The 24,889-nt window shown below is 38.8% G+C and overlaps 1 protein-coding gene and 1 pseudogene across 6 annotated transcripts in view; both read left to right on the forward strand.

The window, feature by feature from the left end:
* FER (FER tyrosine kinase) overlaps nucleotides 1–24,889 on the forward strand; it is a 520,940-nt gene that overhangs the window by 23,594 nt on the left and 472,457 nt on the right. The window lies entirely within an intron of this gene.
* Nucleotides 17,603–18,545, forward strand: LOC105722409 (small ribosomal subunit protein RACK1-like; annotated as a pseudogene).

Below are 24,889 nucleotides of genomic sequence, written 5' to 3' on the forward strand. Positions count from 1 at the left end.
TCAGGTACTCCAGTCAATCGTTGGTTTAGTCTTTTTATGAAGTCCTATCTATATTTCTTGGAGGCTTTGTTAATTCCTTTTTATTCTTTGTTCTCTGGACTTGTCTGGAGACTATTTTTATTTCGATGTTTGTCACCTTTAGTAGGTTGTGAGCTTCTGGAAGCTAGAGACTTACTCATCTTATTCCTAGTGCTAAGAAATATGCTTGGCAAGTAGCTGCTCACATACAGATTCACTGAGCAAATTTTGAATGAATTAATTGTATTCTCATTACCCGTGAACTTGTCTAGTTATTTTTACTACACTGTAAATTGTTTGAAAGGAATAATCTAGATTTTATTTATCTTTATATCCCTAACAGTTATCTTTCACATTAATAAATGCCTGTTGATTTATATTAATACCTTAAAGAAAACATTTCTGTTAATAATTCTGCTCTCTTAAGTACTTTTAAATATAAATACTTCAAATGTATTTTAAAACTAAAAATATTATAGTTGATTTAAAAGCAAACATGTTCATTTGTTTATAGACTTTCAAAGTTTTTATTAATTGCTTTCTCTCAGTGGGAGGTCATTATCCATAAATGTTGCTCCAACAGGCTGGGCAGTCTGGTGCTGTTTCACTTGCATGTAACTTTTATTTTAAATTGAGTTATAACCAACACTTTAAAATAAAGAAGGCATAGGAGGAGTTTTAAATATTATGTCCATAGGTAACAAAGATCAGAATATATTAATTGGTAATGAATGGTATTGTTTTGGTAGATAAGCTTTGGTGAGTGTTCATTTCTGTGTTTAAGTGCTTCTGAAAAAAGACCTCACTTTATATTCTCGGGAAGTCAGTTTTTTGGTTTGTACTTGCATGCTTAGTGGCTTTTTGTGACTTTGGGGCAGCTTAATATTTTATTCAAACACAGTCACTCTATTTGTGACTTCTGTCAATATCGAAGCATGTAAAAGGTAAGATATACCTTATGGTAATTCATATTGTACTTTAACTGGTTAATCATTTTATAGTCTTTATTACTATACAAACACATTCAGATAATGTAACTTGGAACCATAAACTAATTTTGAAAGGTTTTTATTAGTCAAGGATTATAAATTTAAGCTATATTGAATTTCCTTCTAGTTCATAAGAATATATGTTGGGGGAAAAATGAAGGAATTCCTATTTCTATTACATAGTTTTTATTCATGTATTTCTGATTTTTATAAGTTAGCGTATTTTCAGTAGTATAGTTGAATCTCTTTATCAATGTTAAAATAAAGAAAATAAATGTTTTCAACCCTAAGACATAATCCTATTAAAAAATAAATTGCCCTTTCTTGAAAGCAAATGCTCAAAACTGATTAAATTTCATGTTATATAAAAACAATATTTGCATCTTTGTACTTGGAAAATGTAACAGTTGCCAGCTGTGGAGGCAAAAGTTTAAAAACAGGAGACATTGTATACAGATGCTTGCATATACCCTTATATTCACAAGAAATACTGTGGGAATGCTATTATCCTTCCAAGGAAACTAGTTATCTGTTTTACATTTTGCCATTTAGTAACTTCCATTTCTTTGAAAAACTTTGTATTTAGTCTGGGTGCGGTGGATAATGCCTGTAATCCCAGCACTTGGGAGGTCAAGGTGGACAGATCACCTGAGGTCAGGAGTTTGAGACCAGACTGACCAACATGGAGAAACCCCGTCTCTACTAAAAATACAAAATTAGGCAGGCTGGTGGTGCATGCCTGTAATTCCAGTTACTGGGGAGGCTGAGGCGGAGAATCGCTCGAATCTGGGAGGTGGAGGTTGCAGTGAGCCAAGATCGCGCCATTGAACTCTAGCCTGGGCAACAAGAGCAAAACTCTGTCTCAAAAAAACCAAGAAAGGAAACAAACAAACAAAAAAACCAATTATGTATTTACAGATTTATTTTATGTAAATTAAACTTCTCATTTTAGAAAATAGCAATTTTAATGGTTTAAAAAAAAGTTTTAAATCACTATTTATGGTGAATTGAAAACTCAACGTGTAAGCACTCACTTAATACTAATTACCAAATTAAAGAACATTAAATAAGATAGATTTAAATAAATCTACATAGTCAATACTTAAGTAGGATTTTTACTAGTTTCACTATTTAGAAATATACTTTTTAAAACTAGGTACTGTTGCTAATAACATGCACTTTTGTATAATATTCTGTTTCTGCCTGATTTATACTTACTATCCAAGAAATTATAGAAATTACTGTTTTAAAATCTCATTTTATTGACCTCTGCAGGCCAGGTATGTTGGCCTATGCCTGTAATCCCAGCATTTTGGGAAGCCAAGGTGGGAGGATTGCTTGAGGCCAGGAGTTGGAGACCAGTCTGCGATTGTTGTTGTTTTTTTAAACTGGTGAATTTGGAAAGATCTTTATAGCTCTAAATTGTAGTCCTTTGTCATATATATGGCTTGCCAATATTTTCTCCCAGTGTGTAGCTGGTCTTATTCTTATTTTTATTTTTATCTAATAGAATTTTTTAGAGCAGTTTTAAGTTGACAGCAAAATTTGGAGAAAGGTACAGAGATTTCCCATGTACCTCCACCCACTACACATTCTTTATTACCAATATTTCTCACTAGAGTGGTGTGTTTATAATTGGTGAACCTACACTGATACATCATTATCCCCCAAAGACTATAGTTTACATTAGGGTTCAGTCTTGGTGTTGTACATTTTATGGGTTTGGAACAATGTACAGTGACATGTATCCACCATTATAGCATCATAGAGGCTAGTTTTACTGTCCTAAAAATCCTCTGTGCTCCAACTATTCATTCCTCTCTTCCCTCTAAACCCTGGTAACCACTGATCTTTTTACTATTGTATTAGTCCATTTTCATGCTGTTAATAGAGACATACCTGAAACTGGGAATTTTACAAAAGAAAGAGGTTTATTGGACTTACAGTTCACATGAGTGTGGAGGCCGCACAGTCATGGTGGAAGGAGAAAGGAGGAGCAAGCCACATCTTATGTGGTTGGCAGCAGGCAAAGAGAGCTTGTGCAGAGAAACCTCCATTTTTAAAACCATCAGATTTAATGAGACTCATTCACTATTCATGAGAATAGCAATGGAAAGACCTACCCTCATGATTCAGTCATCTCCCACTGGGTCCCTTCCACAACACATGGGAATTATGGGAGCTACAAGATGAGATTTGTGGGGGGACACAGAGCCAAACCATATCAACTGTCTTCATAGTGTTGCTTCTCTCAGAATGTCATATAGTTATAATTGTACCATATATGGCCTTTTCAGATGGGCTTCTTTCATTTAGTAATGTGCCTTTAAATTTTTCCATGTTTTTTCATGGCTTGATAGTTCAGTTGTTTTTAGTGCAGAATAATATTCCATCATTTGCATTAACCACAGTTCATCTCTTCACCTGTTGAAAGACATCTTGGTTGCTTCCAAGTTTTGGCAATTATGAACAAATCTGCTGTAAACATTGATGTTCGATGTTCAAGTTTTTGTGTGGATATAAAATTTCAACTCTTCCATACCAAGACTTTATGGGGCATTTAATTTAGTTGTAGTTAATATGATCGTATTTTGTATGGTAAGAGTGTGTTTAGTTTTGTAAGAAACTGCCAAACTGTCTTTCAAAGTGGCTATACTATTTTGCATTCTTAACAGCAATAAATGAGAGTTCCTGTTGGTCCACATCCTCACCAGCATTGAGAGTTAGTAGTGTCCTGGATTTTGGCTATTCTGATAAATGTGCGGTGGTATCGCAATGTTGTTTTAATGTGCATTTCCTGGAAGTCATGTGATGTGGAGCATCTTTTCGTATGCTTATTTGCTGTTTGTCTATAGTCTTTGCTGAGTTGTCTGTTAAGGTCTGTGGCCCATTTTTAAATTCGGTTGTTTGTTTTCTTATTATTCTTTGTATATTTTGGATAACAGTCCTTTATCAGAGAGATCTGTTGTAAATATATTTTCCCAGTTTGTGGTTTGCCTTTTCATTCTCTTGACAATGTGTTTCAAAGAGCAGAAAATATAATTTTAATGAAGTCCAGCTTATTTTCTTCATGGATTGTGCCTTTGGTGTTACATCTTAAAAGTCATATTCAAACTCAAGGGAATCTAAATTTTCTCCTATGTTGTCCTCTAGGAGTTTGAGTTTTGCATTTTACATTTAGGGCTATGATTAATTTTGAGTTAATATTTGTGAAGTGTGTAAGATCTGTGTCTAGGCTTTTTTTTTTTTTTTTTTGACAAGTGGACGTCCAGTTTGTTTTAGCACCATATGTTGAAAAGACTACCTTTTCTTGGTTGTATTGCTTTCTTTGTCAAAGATCAGTTGACTGTATTTTTGTTGGTCTATTTCTGTACTCTCTATTCTGTTCCATTGATCTATTTGTTCTTTTGCCCATACCACACTTGTCTTGATTAATGTAACTTTATTGTAAGTCTTGAAATTGGGCAGCGTCAGTCCTCCAACTTTCTTCTTCTTTTTTAATGCTCTGTTGGCTATTCTGGGTCTTTTGTCAGAATCTATTTGAGATCTTGATTGAGATTAAATTGAATCTAATAAATGAAATTGGGAAGAATTGACATTTTGACGGTATTGACTCTTCTTGTCTATGAACATGGAATATCTCTTCATTTATTTTGTTCTTTGATTTCTTTAATCAGAAGTGTGTAAGTTTTTCTCATGGATCTTGAACATACTTTGTTAGATTTATATGTAAGTAGTCCATTTTGGAGGCTACAAATATAAATGGTATTGTGTTTTTACTTTCAAATTGTACTTGTTCTTTGCTGGTATATGGGAAAGCAATTGACTTTTGTATATTAACCTTGTAGCCTGCCATTACTGTAATTGCTTATTAGTTTAAAAAGTTCTTTGCATCAGTTCTTTCAGATTTTCTACATAGACAGTTTTGTCATCTGTGAACAAACACAGTTTTATTTTATTTTTCACAATCAGTACACTTTTAACTTCTTACTGCATTAGCTAGGACTTTCAGTAAGATGTTGAGAAGGAGAGGTGACGGGACAATTTTGCCTTGTTCCAGATTTTAATAGGATCAAAATAATAAAATACTAATTATCACCTCCATCACTTTTAGCATTGCTGTTATTTATTACACTTATAGATAAACATACATAAATATATATCTATATATACACACATAATCGAATATATTGTTGCTATTTGAACAAATGCTTATGTGTTAGATCAACTGAGAGTAAGAAAAACAAATGGCTTTTAAATCTTACCTTCACTTATTGCTCTCCAGTACTTTTCTTTTATTCTTCTTTTTGTTTTAATAGTACTTTAGGTTCTGGGGTACATGTGCAGATCATGCGCAGATCATGCAGGATTATTGCATAGGTACATACATGGCAATGTGGTTTGCTGCCTCCATCCCCCTGTCACCTATATCTGGCATTTCTCCCCATGTTAACTCTCTCCAACCTCCCTACACCCCACTGTCCCTCCCCTAGTCCCCCCGAACAGACCCCAGTGTATGATGCTCCCGTCCCTGTGTTCATGTGTTCTCATTGTTCAACACCTGCCTGTGAGTGAGAACATGTGGTGTTTGATTTTCTGTTCTTGTGTCAGTTTGCTGAGAACGATGGTCTACAGATTCATCCATGTCCCTGCAAAGGACATGAACTCACCGTTTTTAATGGCTGTATAATATTCCATGGTGTATATGTGCCACATTTTCCTTGTCCAGTCTATCATCAGTGGGCATTTGGGTTGGTTCCAGGTCTTTGCTATTGTAAACAGTGCCACGATGAACATATGTGTGCATGTGTCTTTATAATAGAACGATTTATAATCCTTTGGATATATACCCAGTAATGGGATTGCTGGGCCAAATGGAATTTCTATTTCTAGTTCCTTGAAGAATTGCCACACTGTCTTCCACAATGGTTGAACTAATTTACACTCCCAGGAACAGTGTAAACGTGTTCCTGTTTTTCCACATCCTCTCCAGCATGTTGTCTCCAGATTTTTACACTTGATCTTAGCCAAAAGGCCGAGAAGCGATGTCTCCAGATTTTTGAATGATTGCCAGTCTAACTGTCATGAGATGGTATCTCAATGTGGTTTTGATTTGCATTTCTCTAATGACCAGTGATGATGAGCATTTTTTTCATATGTTTGTTGGTCTCATATACGTCTTCTTTTGAAAGTGTCTGTTCATGTCCTTCACCGACTTTTGAATGGTTTTTTTTTTTTTCTCGTAAATCTGTTTTAGTACTTTGTAGATACTGGATATTAGCCCTTTGTCAGATGGGTAGATTGCAAAAATTTTTTCCCATTCTGTTGGTTGTCGGTTTACTCTAATGATTGTTTCTTTTGCTGTGCAGAAGCTCTGGAGTTTAATTAGATCCCATTTGTCTATTTTGTCTTTTATTGCCATTGCTTTTGGTGTTTTAGTCATGAAGTCCTTTCCTATACCTATGTCCTGATGGTTTTGCCTAGGTTTTCTTCTAGGGTTTTTTATGGTGTTAGGTCTTATGTTTAAGTCTTTAATCCATCTGGAGTTAATTTTAGTGTAAGATGTCAGGAAGGGGTCCAGTTTCTGTTTTTTGCACATGGCTAGCCAGTTTTTCCAACACCATTTATTAAACAAGGAATCCTTTCCCCGTTGCTTGTGTTTGTCAGGTTTGTCAAAGATCAGATGATTGTAGATGTGTGGCATTGCCTCTGAGGCCTCTCTTCTGTTCCATTGGTCTATAACTCTGTTTTGGTACCAGTACCATGCTGTTTTGATTACTGTAGCCTTGTAGTATAGTTTGACGACAGGCAGCGTGATGCCTCCAGCTTTGTTCTTTTTGCTTAGGATCGTTTTGGCTATGTGGGCTGTCTTGTGGTTCCACATGAGGTTTAGGTGTTTTTTTTCCAGTTCTGTGAAGAGGGTCATAGGTAGCTTGATGGGATAGCATTGAATCTGTAAATTACTTTGGGCAGTATGGCCATTTTTACAATATTGATGCTTCCTATCCATGAGCATGGAATGTTTTTGCATCTGTTTGTGTCCTCTATTATTTCCTTGAGCAGTGGTTTGTAGTTCTCCTTGAAGAGGTCCTTTACATCCTTTGTTAGTTGTATTCCTAGGTATTTTATTCTCTTTGTAGCAATTGTGAAAGGGAGTTCACTCTTGATTTGGTTCTCTTTTAGTCTGTTATTGGTTTATAGGAATGCTTGTGATTTCTGCACATTGATTTTGTATCCTGAGACTTTGCTGAAGTTGCTTATCAGTTTCAGTAGATTTTGGGCTGAGACGATGGGGTCTTATAAATGTACAATCATGTTGTCTGCAAATAGAGACAATTTGACTTCCTCCTTTCCTGAATACCCTTTATTTTTTATTCTTGCCTGATTGCTCTGGCTAGAACTTCCAGTACTATATTAAATAGGAGTGGTGAGAGAGGGCATCTTTGTCTAGTGCCAGATTTCAAAGGAGATGCGTCTAGCTTTTGCCCGTTTAGTATGATTTTGGCTGTGGGTTTGTTGTAAATAGCTTTTATTATTTTGAGATATGTTCTGTCAATACCTAATTTATTGAGAGTTTTTAGTATAAAGGGCTGTTGAATTTTGTTGAAGGCCTTCTTTGCATCTATTGAGATGATCATGTGGTTTTTGTCTTTGGTTCTGTTTATGTGGTGGATTACGTTTATAGACTGGCATATGTTGAACCAGCCTTGCATCCCTGGAATGAAGCCTACTTAATCATAATGGATAAACTTTTTGATGTGCTGTTGCAGTTGGTTTCCCAGTATCTTATTGAAGATTTTTGCATCTGTTCATCAAGGATATTGGTCTGAAGTTTTCTTTTCTTGTTGAGTCTCTGCCAGGTTTTGGTATCAGGATGATGTTGGTCTCATAAAATGATTTGGGAAGGATTCTCTCTTTTTGGATTATTTGGAATAGTTTCATAAGGAGTGGTAACAGCTCCTCTTTGTACGTCTGGTAGAGTTCGGCTGTGAACCCATCTGGACCTGGGCTTTTTTATGGTTGGTAGGCTATTAATTGCTGCCTCAACTTCAGCCCTTTTTATTAGTCTATTCAGGGTTTCAGCTTCTTCCTGGTTTAGGCTTGGAAGGATGCACGTGTCCAGGAATTTATCCATTTCTTCCAGGTTTAGTGGTTTATGTATATAGAGTTGTTTATAGTCATCTCTGATGCTAGTTTGTAATTCTGTGGAATCAGTGGTGAAATCCCCTTTATCTTTTTTTATTGCATCTATTTGATTCTTCTCTCTTTTCTTTTTTATTAATCTAGCTAGTGGTCTATCTAGTTTGTTGATCTTTTCAAAAAACCAGCTCCTGGAATTACTGACTTTTTGAAGGATTTTTTGTGTCTCTATCTCCTTCAGTTCTGCTCTGATCTTAGTTATTTCTTGTCCCCTGCTAGGTTTTGTGTGTTTTTTTTTTTATCTTGCTCCTCTAGCTCTTTCAATTTTGACGATAGGGTGTCGATTTTAGATCTTTCCAAGCTTCTCATGTGGGTATTTTTACTATAAATTTTCCTCTAGACACTGCTTTAAATATGTCCCAGAGATTCTGGTACGTTGTGTCTTTGTTCTCGTTGGTTTCGAAGAACATCTTTTTTTTTTTGCCTTAATTTCACTGTTTATCCAGTCAACATTCGCGAGCCAGTTTTTCAATTTCCATGAAGTTATGTGGTTCTGAATTAGTTTCTTACTCCGGAGTTCTAATTTGATTGCAGTGTGGTCTGAGAGACTGTTATGATTTCCGTTCTTTTGCATTTGCTGAGGAGTGATTTCCTTCCAATTATGTGGTCAGTTTTAGAGTAGATATGATGTGGTGCTGAGAATGTATATTCTGTAGATTTGGGGTGGAGAGTTCTGTAGATGTCTGTTAGGTTTGCTTGGTCCAGATCTGAGTTCAAGTCTTGAATATCCTTGTTAATTTTCTGTCTTGTTGATCTGTCTAATATTGAGAGTGGAGTGTTAAAGTCTCCCACTATTGTTTTGTGTGAATCTAAGTCTCTTTGTAGGTTGTTAAGAACTTGCTTTATGTATCTGGGTGCTCCTGTATTGGGTGTGTATATATTTAGGATCGTTAGCTCTTCTTGTTGCATTGATCCTTTTACCATTATGTAATGCCCTTCTTTGTCACTTTTGATCTTTATAGGTTTAAAGTCTGTTTTATCAAAGATTAGGATCTCAACTCCTGCTTTTTTTGCTATCCATTTGCTTGGTAAATCTTCCTCCATCCCTTTATTTTGAGCCTGTGTGTGTCCTTGCATGTGAGATGGGTTTACTGAATTCAGCACACTAATGGGTTTTGACTTTTTATCCAATTTACCAGTCTCTGTCTTTTAATTGAGCCATTTAGCATTTACATTTAAGGTTAATATTGTTAAATGTGAGTTTTATCCTGCCATTTTGATGCTAGCTTGTTGTTTTGCCCGTTAGTTGATGCAGTTTCTTCACTTTCCATTTTTAGTGCTTCTTTCAGGAGCTCTTGTAAGGCAGGTCTGGTGGTAACAAAATCTCTCAGCAATATCTTGTTTGGAAAGGATTTTATTTCTCCTTTGCTTATGAAGCTTAGTTTGGCTGGATATGAAATTCTAGGTTGAAAGTTCTTTTCCTTAAGGATGTGGAATATTGGCTCCCACTCTCCTGTGGCTTGTTTGTAGGGTTTCTGCCAAGAGATCTGCTGTGTGTCTGTGGGCTTCCCTTTGTGGGTAACCCGACCCTTCTCTCTGGCTGCCCTTAGCATTCTTTCCTTCATTTCAATCCTGGTCAATCTGTCGATTATGTGCCTTGAGGTGCTCTTCTTGAGGAATATCTTTGTGGTGTTCTCTGTGGTGTTCCACATTTCCTGGAGTTGAATTTGGCCAGCCTTGCTTGGTTTGGGAAGTTCTGGATAATATCCTGAGGAGTGTTTTCCAGTTTGGATTCATTCTCTCCATCACATTCTGGTACACCTATCAAATGTAGTTTAGTTCTTTTCACATAATCTCGTATTTCTTGGAGGCTTTGTTCATTTCTTTTCACTCTTTTTTCTCTAATCTTGCCTTTTCATTTTATTTCATTGAGTTGATCTTCGACATCTGATATCCTTTCTTCTACTTGGTCAATTGGGCTGTTGAAACTTTTGTATGCTTCACGCAGTTCTCATGTTGTGTTTTTCAGCTCCATCAATTCATTTATATTCTTCTCTAAGCTGTTTATTCTCATTAGCTTTTCGTCTAACCTTTTTTCAAGGTTCTTAATTTCTTTGCATTGGGTTAGAACATGTTCTTTTAGCTCAGAGATGTTTGGTATTACTCACCTTCTGAAGCCTGTTTCTGTCAATTCATCAGACTCATCTCTATCCAGCCTTCTTCCCTTGCTGGTGAAGAGTTTTGATCACTTGGAGGAGGAGAGGCGTTCTGATTTTTGGTGTTTTCATCCTTTTTGTGCTGGTTTCTTCCCATCTTTGTGGATTTATCTACCTGTGGTCTTTGTAGTTGGTGACTCTTGGATGGGGTCTCTGAGTGGGCATCCTTTTTGTTGATATTGAAGTTATTTCTGTTTTTTAGTTTTCCTTCTGACAGTGAGGCCCCTCTGCTCTAGGACTGCTGGAGGTCCACTCCAGATCAGGTGGCTGCAGAACAGCAAGTGTTGCTGCTGGTTTCTTCTTCTATTATCTTCATCCCAGAAGGGTACCCACCAGATGTTAGCCTGCGCTCTCCTTTCTGAGGTGTCTCTGTGGATATATAGGGGTTAGGGAGCTGCTTGAGGAGACAGTCTGTCCCTTATAGGAGCTTAAGTGCTGAGCTGGGACCTCTGTTCTTCCATTCAGAGCTTCTGGGTATATACATTTAAGTCTCCTGCAATGGAACTCATAAATGCCTTTTCCCCAGGTGCTCTGTTCTGGGAAGGGGCTTTATTTATAAGTTTCTGACATGTTGCTGCCTTTTTTCAGATGTGCCCTGCTCAGGAAGGAGATGGTCTAGTCACAGTGTGCCAGCAGAGGTGTCAGTGAGCTGCTGTGGGCTTTGCCCAGCTGCTGTGGGAACTTCCTTGGAGTTTTGTTTACATAGGTACAATTATAAATGCCTCAGTAATGGTGGACTGCCTCAGTAAAGGCAGATTGCTTTGGTAATGGCAGATTGCCTTCATGATGGTGGACTGCCTTGGTAATGGTGAACTGCCTCAGTAATGGCTGATGCCCTTCCCCGCATCGAGCTGGACTGTCCTGGGTTCTGCTGCGCTTGCTTTGAAACTCTCCATCCAGAGTGTTTCAAGATTGCTTGTCTTTATCGGGGTGAAACCTATGGAGTCAGATCACCTGGCTCCCTGTTTCAGCCCCCTTTTTTTCAGTTGAATGGGCAGCTCTGTCTCCCAGGTGTTCCAGGAGCCTGTTGAAACAGCCGCTGTATTTGCGTGTGTTATTGTGTGGAGACCTGTAGCGCAGCTGTACTGAGTATTCATGGCGCTTTACAGCCTGGAAATCTCTTGGTGTGTGGACAGTAAAAACTCGTTTGGAAATGTGGTAATCACTTACCCTCTGCATTGTTCTCGCTGGGAGCTGCACTCCAGAGCTGTTCCTATTCAGCCATCTTCGATCGCTTCCTCTCCAGTACTTTTCTTTATATAATCTCAGTTTCTGGCCTGTATCATTTTTCTTCCCCCTGAAGAACTTTTCTTTTGGATATTTCTTGCACATTGGATCTACTGGCAACAAATTCCCTCAGTTTTTATATTTGAGAAACTGTTTCTCTTTCACTTTTGAAGGATAATTTTGCAAGGTACATAATTCTAGGTTAGTTGTTTTTTTAAATTTTTATTTTAACATTTTAAATATTTCACTTCACTTCCTTCTTGCTTATGTTGTTTTGGCGGTAATGTCTATGTAACTGTTCTCTTAGCTTTTAGCTTTTTGGTAGGTAATGTCTTTTTTCCATCGACTTCTTTTAGGATTTTTTCTTCATCTTTTATTTTCTGTAGTTTGAATTGTGATATGGCTAGGTATAAACTTTTTTTTTTTTTAAATCATTATCCTGCTTGGAGTTTTCTAAGCTTTTTAGATTGGTGGTTTAGTGCTTGACATTGATTTGGTGAAATTGTCGTTTATTATTGTATCAAATATTTTTTCTGTTTCTCTCTTTTTTCTTTTGGTATTCCTATTACATGTATGTTACACCTTTTATAGTTGTCCTGCAACTTTTGTGTATTCTGTTCTGTATTTTTTCAGTCTTTTTTCTCTTTGCTTGTAGTTTTTTTTTAGGTATCTATTGGGGGATATCCTCTAGATATTCTTTCCTCAGCTGTGTCCAGTTATTAGACTGACCTTATGAACCTAATTGAACTCAACATAGGCATTCTTCATTTCTCTTATGGTGTTTTTGATCTCTAGTATTTCTTTTTGGTTCTTTCTTAGAATTTCTCTTTCTCTGCTTACATTGCCTATCTCTTCTTGTATGCAGTCTATTTTATCCATTAGAAACCTTAGTATATTAACCATGTTTTTTTTAGTAATTGATCTGATGATTCTCACATCCTTTGCTATATCTGAGTCTAGTTCTTATACTAGCTCTCTTCAGATTATGTGTTTTTGTTTGTTTGAGATGGAGTCTCACTCTGTCAACCAGGCTGGAGTGCAGTGGTGAAATCTTGGCACACTGTAATCTCTGCTTCCTGGGTTCAAGTGATTGTCCTGCCTCAGCCTCCCAAGTAGCTGGGATTACAGGTGGCTGCCATCATGCCTGGCTAATTTTTGTATTTTTAGTAGAGGCAGCATTTCACTATGTTGGTCAGGCTAGTCTGAAACTCTTGACCTCAGGTGATCCACCCTCCTTGGCCTCCCAAAGTGCTGGGATTACAGGCGTGAGCCACCGCAACCAGGCTAGACTGTGTTTTTTGGCTTTTAGTATGCCATATAAATTTTTATTGATAGCTGAATCTGATGTCCTGGGTAAAAGGAGCTGCTGTAAATAGGCCTTTAGTAATGTGGCAGTAAGGTGTTGGGGGTTATTATCGGAAGCATTCTACAGCCCAATGATTAGATCCCAGTCTTTTGATGAGTCTCTGTGTCTCTGGCTGTGACCTTCACAGATGTTTCTTAGGACTTACTCCCCTGTCTCCCAAAGTAAGACAGCATGGCTAGCATGAGCTGCAGTGAGTATTTCCTAGTTCCCTTCCTGCAAGTTAGTTAGGATCTGATAAACCCCAGCAGGCTCTGATTAAATAGTTTCTCCTGAGGGAAAGACCTTATTAAGAACAGAATGCTCTGGCTTATTTAAAGATGATTTTGTTTCCCCTCTCTGTCATAAGCTGGAGGGTTTTATTTCCCCTCTAATATGTATATTGTGAGAACTATATTGGTTTCCTGGAGGTAAAACTAATAAAAATATGAAGGCTCTCCTATGACTGGGTCCCCCTGGCATTTTTAAGTTTCCCACTTGTCCACATTGAGCCTTCAGCAGTTTATCAATTAAAGTTCAATCTTTCCTACCCTGCATTTTTTCCTGCAGAGTTTTCTGCTTCAGTGTGATGGAATTCTCTGCAGTCGCCTGTTTCTCCAATTTATGGGGCAGTGGTTTGCCGTGTGTCTTCATTTCTCTTGCTGATCTGAGAAGAGTCATAGATTTTTCAGTTTGTTTAGCTTTTCTTGTTGGTAGGATGGCCTAGTGACTTCCAAGTTTTATTTTTTTATTTTTTATTTATTCAATTTTTTTAGAGATGGGATCTTGCTATGTTGCCCAAGCTGGACTGGAACTCCTGGCCTTAAGTGATCCTCCTGCCTCAACCTCCTGCGTAGCCCAAGTTTCTTATATGCCCACTAGAAGCAGAAGTTGCAGCTTGTTTTCATCTTGTTCACATGAGCAAAATATTTTACTTTCGATGAGGTCCATTTTATTCATTTTTTTTCTTTTTTGGGTTGTGATTTCGGTGTCAAGTCTAAGAAATCTGCCTAGTTTTAGATCTTAAACATTTCCTTCTATATTTTTTTCTCTAAACTTTAACAGCTTTATGTTTACATTTAAGTCCATAATCCTTTGAGTTAAATTTTTGTTTCCTTTTTATTTTTTTTTGGTAGAGATGTGGTCGTGCTTTGTTGCCCAGGCTGATCTTGAACTCCTGGGCTCAAGTAGGATGCCTGCTTTGGCCTCCCAAAGTGCTGGGATTACAGGTGTGAGCCCCGGTGCCAGGTCTGGGTTAAATTTTTTTTAACAGTTGTTAGGGTTCTTTTTTCTTTTCTGCCAGTAGATGCCTAATTGCTCCTATACTGTTTGTTGGAAAGGCAATTCTTCTTCTGTTGAATTACTATTAGCCCTTTGTCAAAAATCAGTTGAACATATTTGTGTTGGTTATTTCTGGATTCTCTGTTCTGTTTCATTGATCTATTGTCTGTCTCCTGCTAATAGCACACTGTCTTGATTTCTGTAGCTATGTGGCAGGCTGGATCGTATTTCTTTGAATTTTCTTTCAGTCTGACTCTCTCTTCTTCTTCTTTCACTCTGATGATACAAATGTTGGATCTGTTGTTATTGTCCCACAGGTCCATGAGGCTTTGTTAATTTCTTTTTCTGTTTTTTTCTGTGTTGTTTGGATTGGGTGAATTCTGTTGTTCTGTCCATAAGCTCATTGATTATATCCTGTGTCTTCACTCTACTTCTGAGCCTATCTAGCTTATCTTTGTTATTGCATTTTTTAGTTACATAATTTTCATCTTTTTTTTTTTTAACTTGTATTTCTTTGCTTAGATCTTCTATTTTTACATTTGTTTTAAGAGAATTTATAATTGTCGAAGCATTTTTATGATGATTGTTTTAAAATTCTTGTCAGATCATTTCAACATCTGATTTATCTAGGTGTTTGCATTGGTTGATTGTCTTTTCTCACTCAAGTTATGATTTTTCTTGGTTCTTAGTATGACAGGTGATTTACATTTGAAACTTAGATTTTTTTCTAATATGTTAAGAGATTCTGAGAGCTAGTTCAACCTTTTATTTTCACAAGCAGTCATCTTGTTTAAGTGTTATCATGCCGGTCTTAGCCTGTATTTTTTTGGGTTGTGGTTCCAATGATAGTTTAATTTTGAGTCTGCACTGTTGTTTTGGTTGGCTTCTTGTATCTGGTTGGCACTAGGGCTCCCACTCGTCTCTGCTGGTGCTGCTTGAGGGAGTAGGAGATTCTTTCTTATGCTGAGTTAGTGTATATCTATTTTTTTTTGTATTCTTTTTTTTTTTAATTGCATTTTAGGTTTTGGGGTACATGTGAAGAACTTGCAAGATTGTTGCATAGGTGCATACGTGGCAGTGTGATTTGCTGCCTTCCTCCCCTTCACCTATATCTGGCATTTCTCCCCATTCTATCCCTCCCCAACTCCCCACCCCCCACTGTCCCTCCCCTATTTCCCCCAACAGACCGCAGTGTGTAGTACTCCCCTCCCTGTGTCCATGTGTTCTCATTGTTCAACACCCGCCTATGACTGAGAACATGAGGTGTTTGATTTTGTGTTCTTGTGTCAGTTTGCTGAGAATGATGGTTTCCAGGTTCATCCATGTCCCTACAAAGGACGCGAACTCATCGTTTTTGATGGCTGCATAATATTCCATGGTGTATATGTGCCACATTTTCCCTGTCCAGTCTATCATCGATGGGCATTTGGGTTGGTTCCAGGTCTTTGCTATTGTAAACTGTGCTGCAATGAACATTCGTGTGCATGTGTCCTTATAGTAGCACGATTTATAATCCTTTGGATATATACCCAGTAATGGGATTGCTGGGTCAAATGGAATTTCTATTTCTAGGTCCTTGAGGAATGAATCGCCACACTGTCTTCCACAATGGTTGAACTAATTTACACTCCCACCAACAGTGTAAAAGTGTTCCTGTTTCTCCACATCCTCTCCAGCATCTGTTGTCTCCAGATTTTATAATGATCGCCATTCTAACTGGCGTGAGATGGCATCTCAATGTAGTTTTGATTTGCATTTCTCTAATGACCAGTGATGATGAGCATTTTTTCATATGTTTGTTGGCCTCATGTATATCTTCTTTTGTAAAGTATCTGTTTATATCCCTCGTCCACTTTTGAATGGGTTTGTTTTTTTTTTCTTGTAAATCTGTTTTAGTTCTTTGTAAATTCTAGATATCAGCCCTTTGTCAGATGGGTAAGCTGCAAAAAGTTTTTCCCATTCTGTTAGTTGCTGATTCACTCTAATGACTGTTTCTTTTGCCATGCAGAAGCTGTGGAGTTTGATTAGGTCCCATTTGTCTATTTGGGGTTTTGTTGCCAATGCTTTTGGTGTTTTGGTCATGAAGTCCTTGCCTATGCCTATGTCCTGAATAGTTTTGCCTAGATTTTCTTCTATGGTTTTTATGGTGTTAGGTCTTATGTTTAAGTCTTTAATCCATCTGGAGTTAATTTTAGTGTAAGGTGTCAGGAAGGGGTCCAGTTTCTGCTTTCTGCATATGGCTAACCAGTTTCCCCAACACCACTTATTAAACAGGGAATCCTTTTCCCATTGCTTGTTTTTATCAGGTTTGTCAAAGATTGGATGGTTGTAGATATGTTGTGTTGCCTCCGAGGCCTCTGTTCTGTTCCATTGGTCTATGTCTCTGTTTTGGTACCAGTACCATGCTGTTTTGATTACTGTAGCCTTGTAGTATAGTTTGATGTCTGGTAGTGTGATACCTCCTGCTTTGTTCTTTTTGCTTAGAATTGACTTGGCTATGTGGGCTCTCTTTTGGTTCCATATGAAGTTTAAGGTGGTTTTTTCCAGTTCTGTGAAGAAGGTCATTGGTAGCTTGATGGGGATAGCGTTGAATCTGTAAATTACTTTGGGCAGTATGGCCATTTTCATGATATTGATTCTTCCTAACCATGAACATGGAATGTTTCTCCATGTGTTTGTGTCCCCTCTTATTTCGTTGAGCAGTGGTTTGTAGTCCTCCTTGAAGAGGTCCTTTATGTTCCTTGTTAGTTGTATTCCTAGGTATTTTATTCTCTTTGTAGCAATTGTGAATGGCAGTTTGTTCTTGATTTGGCTCTCTTTAAATCTGTTATTGGTGTATAGGAATGCTTGTGATTTTTGCACATTGATTTTGTATCCTGAGACTTTGCTGAAGTTTCTTATCAGTTTCAGGAGATTTTGGGCTGAGACGATGGGGTCTTCTAGATATACAATCCTGTTGTCTGCAAATAGAGACAATTTGACTTCCTCCTTTCCTATTTGAATACGCTTTATTTCTTTTTCTTGGCTGATTGGTCTGGCTTAGTGTATATCTATTGCTGGGGAAGGAATGGGCTGGGATTTCCTTACCATGCTCCCTGCTACTCGGTTGTCTCTGGACAAGGGAGGAGAGTCTTGGTTATGTGGAGAACAAGAGGCTTCCTGAGATTGGCTATCTAGCAAAACTGGGTTCTACTTGCCAGTTCTGACTAGCCTGTTCTGATGTCTCTGGATAGAGAAGGAGATCCTGAGACCTGTGAAACCGAGATTCTTGACTGGGCTGCTTGTGGAGACAGACGTTTCTGACCAGGCTGTCTCTCTTCTGGTTCTTCCTGCTTGCCTTTGTTTCTCTTGATGGAAAAGGGGAATCTTGACTTGCCATCACTGTAACTGAGCAGCTGACCCTTTGTGGCACCCTCAGGGTCCCAATGGCTGGATAACCCAGATTGCTGCTACTCCATAGTTCCTGAACATGATCCTGTCTGCCTCTCAAGACAAGAGCATCATTATGTAGAAACTGAGCAGGGAAGATACCAACTATGGCATCCCACAACATGATTTGCAACGTCACTTCCACTTTTTAGTGACATATTCATCTCCTTAGATGGCCAGATTGTCCTCTCAGGCTCCTTGGCTGGAACGCTGTGCCTCTGGGATCTCACAGTGGACATCACCATGAGACGATTTGTGGGCCGTACCAAGGGCATGCTGAAAGTGGCCTCCCCTGACAATCAGCAGATTGTCTGTGGATTGTGAGCTAAAACCATCAAGTTATGTATCAGATACACTGTTTAGTATGAGAGCCACAGAGTGTGTATCTTATGTTCGCTTCTCGCCTAACAGCAGCAACCCTATCACTGTCTCCTGTAGCTGGGACAAGCTGGTTAAGTTATGCAGTCTGACTAACTGCAAGCTGAAGACTAACCACACTGGCTACAGGTTATCTGAACACTGTGACTATCTCTAGATGGATCCCCCTGTGCATCTGGAGGCAAAGATGGCCAGGCCATGCTATGGGATCTCAATGAAGGCAAGCACCTTTATATGCTAGATGGTGGGAGCTTCATCATCAACACCCTGTGCTTCAGCCCCAACTGCTACTGGCTTGTGCTGCCATGGGCCCCAGCATCAAGATCTGGGACTTAGTGGTAAATATCATCATAGGTGAACTGAAGCAAGAAGTTATCAGTACTGGCAGAACGGCCCCAGTGTACCTCCCTGGCCTGGTCTGTTGATGTTCAGATTTTGTTTGCTGGCTACACAGACAACCTGGTGTGAGTGTGGCAAATGACATGGGCACCCGCTAGAAGTTTATGGCAGAGCTTTAGAAATTAAAAAACAAAAAAACTGGAAAAAAAAAGTGTGGGAGTCTCAGGTCTCACAGGGAAGGAGAGTGTTTCCCCTAGCTATTTGTTTTTGTTGAGGTTCCTAATTAATCTCTCCTGCTGGTGGTGTCTGGCTTCCTTGATATTGTCAGAGGGACACCTATTCTATTATGGGAGGAATTAACTTACATGGGCTGCCTTCTGCTACTAGGCTGTGGCTGAGAAAAACCATGTGTGGGTGGCCTTCTTCACTTGGGTAAGGTAGGCATAAGACATCCTGCCTCTGTGTTGTTCTTCTAGTTGTAGGGTTTCAAAAGAGTTTGCCTTCTTTCCACCTTCCGGAGTTCTTTGGTTATCACTTGCATTATATGTTTATATTTGTAGTTAGTGGGGAGGAATGGGAAAAATGGTCTATGTCATCTTGTCTGGATCACAAGCTGAGTTTTCCTTCTAATTTCCGTTTCTGTGGCATGTGAGTGTGGAGGTAAACGAGTGGAGAAATACTGGCTGGGGTTGAGTTTGGCATTGTTGGAGGCCCTGAGATTTATTCACATTTAAAAGAGTTCATCCTGTACTCCTGGACTTAAATTTCATTCACAAGTTCATCACAGAGCTCTGGAAAATTATAATTCAGTGCTGTCCTCCCTGTGTTTTCTAAATCCCTACCCTATCTTTAGATATTTGCTTGACTTTCCCTAGTTTGGTCTATTCACTCTGCCTGCTTCTTTTCATATTGGACTATCTATTTTGAATTCTCAGGATTTTGTTAACTTTTCTTTGCCGGAATATCTTCTGGACTGGTCGGGGTAATATTGGACTCCCTAAAACTATGGTATGAAACTTACGGCATAAGGTTGTACACCTTTATTTGTTGGTGATATGTTTAAATTTTTGTTTTTTCTTAAATTTTTTTTTTCACTGTTGTCAGTAGGAGCTTTTGAAGTATAACTTGATGATGAGATTTTTGCAGTTTTTACATTTTCCTCTGACTTTTGACATTGCTAATGATGGCGGCGGCAACCCATCTGGAGCAACTGCTGTGGGGATGCCAGCTGTGGCTGAGGAAGTGTGGCCAGGGCTGCACCAGCTGGGGCTGTGCACTCTGCAGAGCGGCAGGGGCTGGGAACAGGCGGGAGCCTTGTGCTCCTGGGTGCATCTGCTGCTGCCCGACTGTGGCTCTGGACCCAGGCATCCCTGCACTCTTGGGGGCCCAGGAAGCCCTCTGGCCCTGCAGGTTTGAAAGTGCCTGCTCTCACTCCTTGGCCTCTTTCTGCTCCTGGCGCCCGCTCTAGGGTGGAGCAAAGTTGTGGTCAAGCCCAGGCACTGTTGCAACCCAGCCAGGTATGTGTGTGCTCAGGGTGGTGCTGACATGCCAGCCCCTTGCCACTGTGGCCCCCTCTAGACTTTAGGTACTGATGAGCATGGGAGGGGGTGCCACAGGGGCTGCGGGTGGCTTGACACTGGCCTGCAGGCACCTCTTGGCACAGACAGTTTGGGTGCTGTGGATGGTGTGTTAACGGCAGACAGGTTCCTAGGCAGAAAAGGGTGGGTCCCCAGTAAAACCTCACCTCAGGCCAGGGATGGCCTGAAGCCTGGGTGCTGGGCTCCCAGTTCCAGTTGATGTCTGTGCCCGAGTGAGAACTTCCTTGATAACCATTTGGCCAATTGGATGGTGCTTTTTCCAGGCCCACTCGTGGCTGTCCATGGACCAGTCAGTATGCAGTTCTTTGATTCTGAGCATATAAAAACCCCAGGCTTAGCCAGACTCACACACTCATCCAGATGACCTGCTTGCAGAAAAGAGCTACCCACTATGGGTCTCCTTTACTGAGAGATGGATGCTCGTCAGGACACATTGCCTGTGGAAGGAGCTACCCACTACAGGTTTCCTCCCTGCTGAGAGTTGGACACACATTAGGACAATCTGTCTACAGAAAGGGCCTACCCACTTTGGGCCTCCTGAGAGCTATTCTGTTGCTCAATGAAGCTCCTCTCTGCCTCACTCATCCCCCTGTTGTCTGCATATCTCATTATTTCTGGACAAGGGACAAGAACTTGGGACCCACTGAATGGTGGGACTAAAAGAGATATAACACAGACACGGTGGAAACATCCCCCCTGATCACCACATTGTGTGTGATGAGAAAGAGAGAAGAGCTGTGGCACTTCTAGGAGCCCAGACCTTGGAACTCCCTGAGCCAGGGCTGTGACACTCTGTAACACCCATTTTGGGACTCTGTGGTTCCTGGTGTCTCTCCCTGAGCTTTCTGGTGCCATCGCGTCCTACCTGTCCAGATGCTACAGAAGCCACTTGTGGTACGTGTGGTCCAGATTCAGTCTCGCACAGACGGAGCTGGCGCCTGTGCTGGTGCCTGGAGCTGCCTGTGCTGTTGCAGCTGATGCGCCTGGCTGTGTGCAGTGGACGTATCTTGCACTTGCTCGCTCACAAACCCCTTGCTGCTCCATGCCTGGCTCACCCTTGGCAGGTGTGGGATCCAGGCTAGTCGTGTGAGCTGAGTGCAGCCTGCCGGGCCAAGTGGATGGAATGAGCTCAGCTGGCACAAGCAAAACCCAAGTAGAGGCAGCACTGGCCACAGAGGTTTCTGGCTGGCAAAGCAATACCCAAAAGATCCTGTGACACTAATATCTTTTTTTTTCCTCCTGACATCTGTGACTCTGCCAGGCCCCTGTTATATTTTTGCTTACTTAATTTCTATCCTTTGGTTGGCTTCTCCTTCTTTCAATCTTGGAGGCTTGAAAGTACCTGCTCTTACTCCCTGGCTGCATGGGTTTTGTCCTTAACTCTCTGCTTTTCTGTCAACATTCAGTTTGTTGGTTTCATCAGTCACCTTTAAGTAATTGACTCTCAAATTTGGATTTTTAACCTTAGTATTTTACCTACAGGTGAAATTTCCAGCTGAAATGAATATAGTTTACTCAAAGTAGCTCCGTATTCTTGTTCTTTCATTTCTATTGATATTGTCATGATTCTTTATTTCTAAAGCCTTAAAAATCACATTGAATTGTCTCTTTTGTTCACTAAATCCATTCACTAGGTTAAGAATCTTTTGTTTTAATTCTCATTGACATTGTCAATTTTAGATCTTCATTTCTCAAGCTATATTGCTATAATGGGTTCTTATGTTTCATTAGCTGCCAAATCAAAATTTAGCTTTGTGTCTCTGTCTTTTTATTGAACTATAACATACACACATGTACAAATCATAAGTGCTCAGCTTGATGAATTTTCACAAACTGAACATACTTGCTTAACTAGCACCAACAAATTAATCTTTTTAAACTGTTGTGTTCATGATCTTGGTTTTCAAAAATTGTAACCTTGTGTTGACACAAATCAATTCAAGGAGTTTGGGCTTATTAGTTTCTTGAGCAGAGGACTAGCAGAAGATAATTTGGCATGCCATCTCTCACTACTTGTCACATAGAGTTTGATTTTGGAGACATTTGCTTTTTTTTTTTTTTTTACTGTACCTCATACTCACTGTTTTTTTTTTTTTTTTGCCTTATACTGCTCTATTTCCTGAACTGCATTTCCCATTTGACTTTTTATAGTCTAAATCATGGTCACTATTTCAGTCCTAATTTGTATATTGCCATTTCTAAGAAATTTTCTGGGTGATTCCAACTTTAATTAATTTGCAGTAGTATTTGCAACAACAACAACAACAAAACCCAGGAGATATCTGAAATATCTACCAACAGGAATTTTCCTTTTTTTCTTTTTTCTTTTTTTTTTTTTAAGACAGTGTCTCACTCTGTTGCTCAGGTTGGAGTGCAGTGGCATGATCTTGGCTCACTGCAACCTCTGCTTTCCAGGTTCAAGTGATTCGTATGTCTCAGACTCCCAAGTAGCTAGGACTACAGGTGCGTGCCACCATACCCAGCCAGCTTTTGTATTTTTAGTAGAGACAGGGTTTTGCCATGTTGGCCAGGCTGGTCTCAAACTCCTGACCTCAAATGATCCACCTGCTTCAGCCTCCCAAAGTGCTGGGATTACAAGTGTGAGCCACCATACCTGGCCCACTAGCAGGAATTTTTGATGAGAGAAAAATGAAAAAAAAATTATCACAATGCATTTAGAAGCAGAAGTGATATTTTTCCAAGTTATGGAATAAAATGAACCACAATATCAGATACAACTTTTTTTTAAAAAAAATGTAAAATATTAGTTGGGTGCAATGGCTTGTGCCTGTAGTCTCAGCTAATTGGAAGGCTGAGGATTGCTTAGGGCCAAGAGTTTGAGGCAGCAATGTGCTGTTATTGTGCTTGTGAATAGCCACTGCACTCCAGCCTGGACAACATAGGAAGATCCCATCTTAAAAAACTGTGTACACACACACACACACACACACACACACACACACGTGATTTTTTTCTCTATTTGGAAAACCCTAATTTTTACCATGTCTTCAAATAAGATTATTGAGGTTAGAGAGCCAAACCCTTTGTTTTTCTGTGTAGCTTAGAGGATATCAGCTGAATTAACGAGAAATTTACCTCTATTATGGATGAACTGGAATGAACAATAAAAGGTGTTTTTCTTCATTTCTTCTACCTGGCTCTGAAAGATTTTACTGCCTGAAATTCTAGGAAACTGGGGGGCAAAATAAATTCTACCATCATTTTCAGGATTTATAACAAACGAACAGGGTATTTTGGGGAAGCTTATGATAACTGATCTTTAGATGATTATAAGTTATGCTGTAGTAATTTTTTAAAAAAACTTTTTTTGGCTACACTTACAACCAAAGAATTCACCCATTGAAACTATACAATTTAATTGTTTTTAGTACATTCACAGTTATGCAGGCACTACTACAATCAATGTTAGAACATTTTCATCACCACAAAAAGAAATCCAGTATCTATTAACAGTCATTCCTTATTTCTCCCCACATTTACCAGCCCCAGTCAACCAGTAATCTACTTTATAGATTTCCTATTTTGAGCATTTCATATTAATGAAATCATACAATGTGATCTTTGTGTTTGGTTTCTTTTCACCTAGTAAAATATTTTCAAGGTTCATCCATGTTGTAGCCCATATTGGTACTTCCTTTTCATTGCCAAATAATATTCCATTGTATAGATATTATCCCATTTTATTTATCTGTTCATCTGTTGATGTATATTTGGGTTGGTTCCACTTTGTAGCTGTTGTGAGTAATGTTGCATCAAACATTCATATGCAAGTTTTTGCATAGACATATGTTTTCATTTCTGTTGGGTATATAGCTGGGAGTTGAATTTCTGGATCATATGCTAACTCTATGTTTTACCTTTTAAGGAACTGCCAAATACTTTTCCACAGTGGTTGCACCATTTAATGTTTCAGGTAGCAAGGGATGAACCACGTTGAATTGTTGCACCATTAAGGTTTCAGTTAGCACTTTAGTGCTAAACTACGTATCTGTCTTTTTTGATTAGAGACATTCTAGTGATGTGAAATAGTTATCTCATTGTAGTTCTGATTTGAATTTTCTTGATAGCTAATGATATTGAACGTCTTTTCATGTGCCTATTGGATATTTCTACATTTTTCTTAGAGAATTGTCGATTCAAATCCTTTGTTGATTTTTTGTTGGTTTGTCTTTTTATTATTGAGTTGTAAAAATTCTTTATGTCCTTCATCCAGAAGTTCCTTGTCATATATATATGATTTGTAAATATACGCTCCTGTTCCACTTTCTTGATGATATCTGTTGAAGCATGGAAGTTTTAAATTTTGATGAAATCCAACTAACGTGTTTTTATTTTGTCATTTGTGCTTTTGTTGTTGTAGCTAAGAAACCATTGCCTAAGCCAAGATTACGAAGATTTACTTGTTTTTATTCTGAGAGTTTTATAGTTTTAGCTCTGATATTTAGGTATATCATCCATTTATAGTTAATGTTTTGTGTATGATCTAAAGAAGGCATCTTGCTTCATTCTTTTGCATGTGGAAATCCAGTTGTCCTAGGACCAATTGTTGACAAGACTTTTCTTTCCCCATGGAATGGAGTTGGCACCTTGCAGAAAATCACTTTACCGTAAATGTGAAGATTTATATTTGGTTCCTCTAGTCTAGTCCATTGATTTCTATGTTTGTCCATATGCCATTACCATGGTGTCTTGATCACTGTAGCTTTTAAGTGGGTTTTGAAGTCAGAAAATGTGAATCTTCTCACTTTGTGCTTCTTTTCAAGTTATTTCATTTCCGTTTCTATATCGATTTTAGGATAGCTTGTCAATTTCTATAAAAATGCTGAGATCTTAATATAGATGTTAAATTTGTAGATCAAATTGGAGAATCTTTTTTTCTTAACGATATTAAATCTTTTGATCTGTGAACAT

The sequence above is a fragment of the Aotus nancymaae genome, unplaced genomic scaffold (genome assembly GCF_030222135.1).
Source record: "Aotus nancymaae isolate 86718 unplaced genomic scaffold, 86718_ANA_hifiasm-v0.15.2.pri h1tg000014l, whole genome shotgun sequence".
Taxonomy (NCBI): Eukaryota; Metazoa; Chordata; class Mammalia; order Primates; family Aotidae; genus Aotus; species Aotus nancymaae.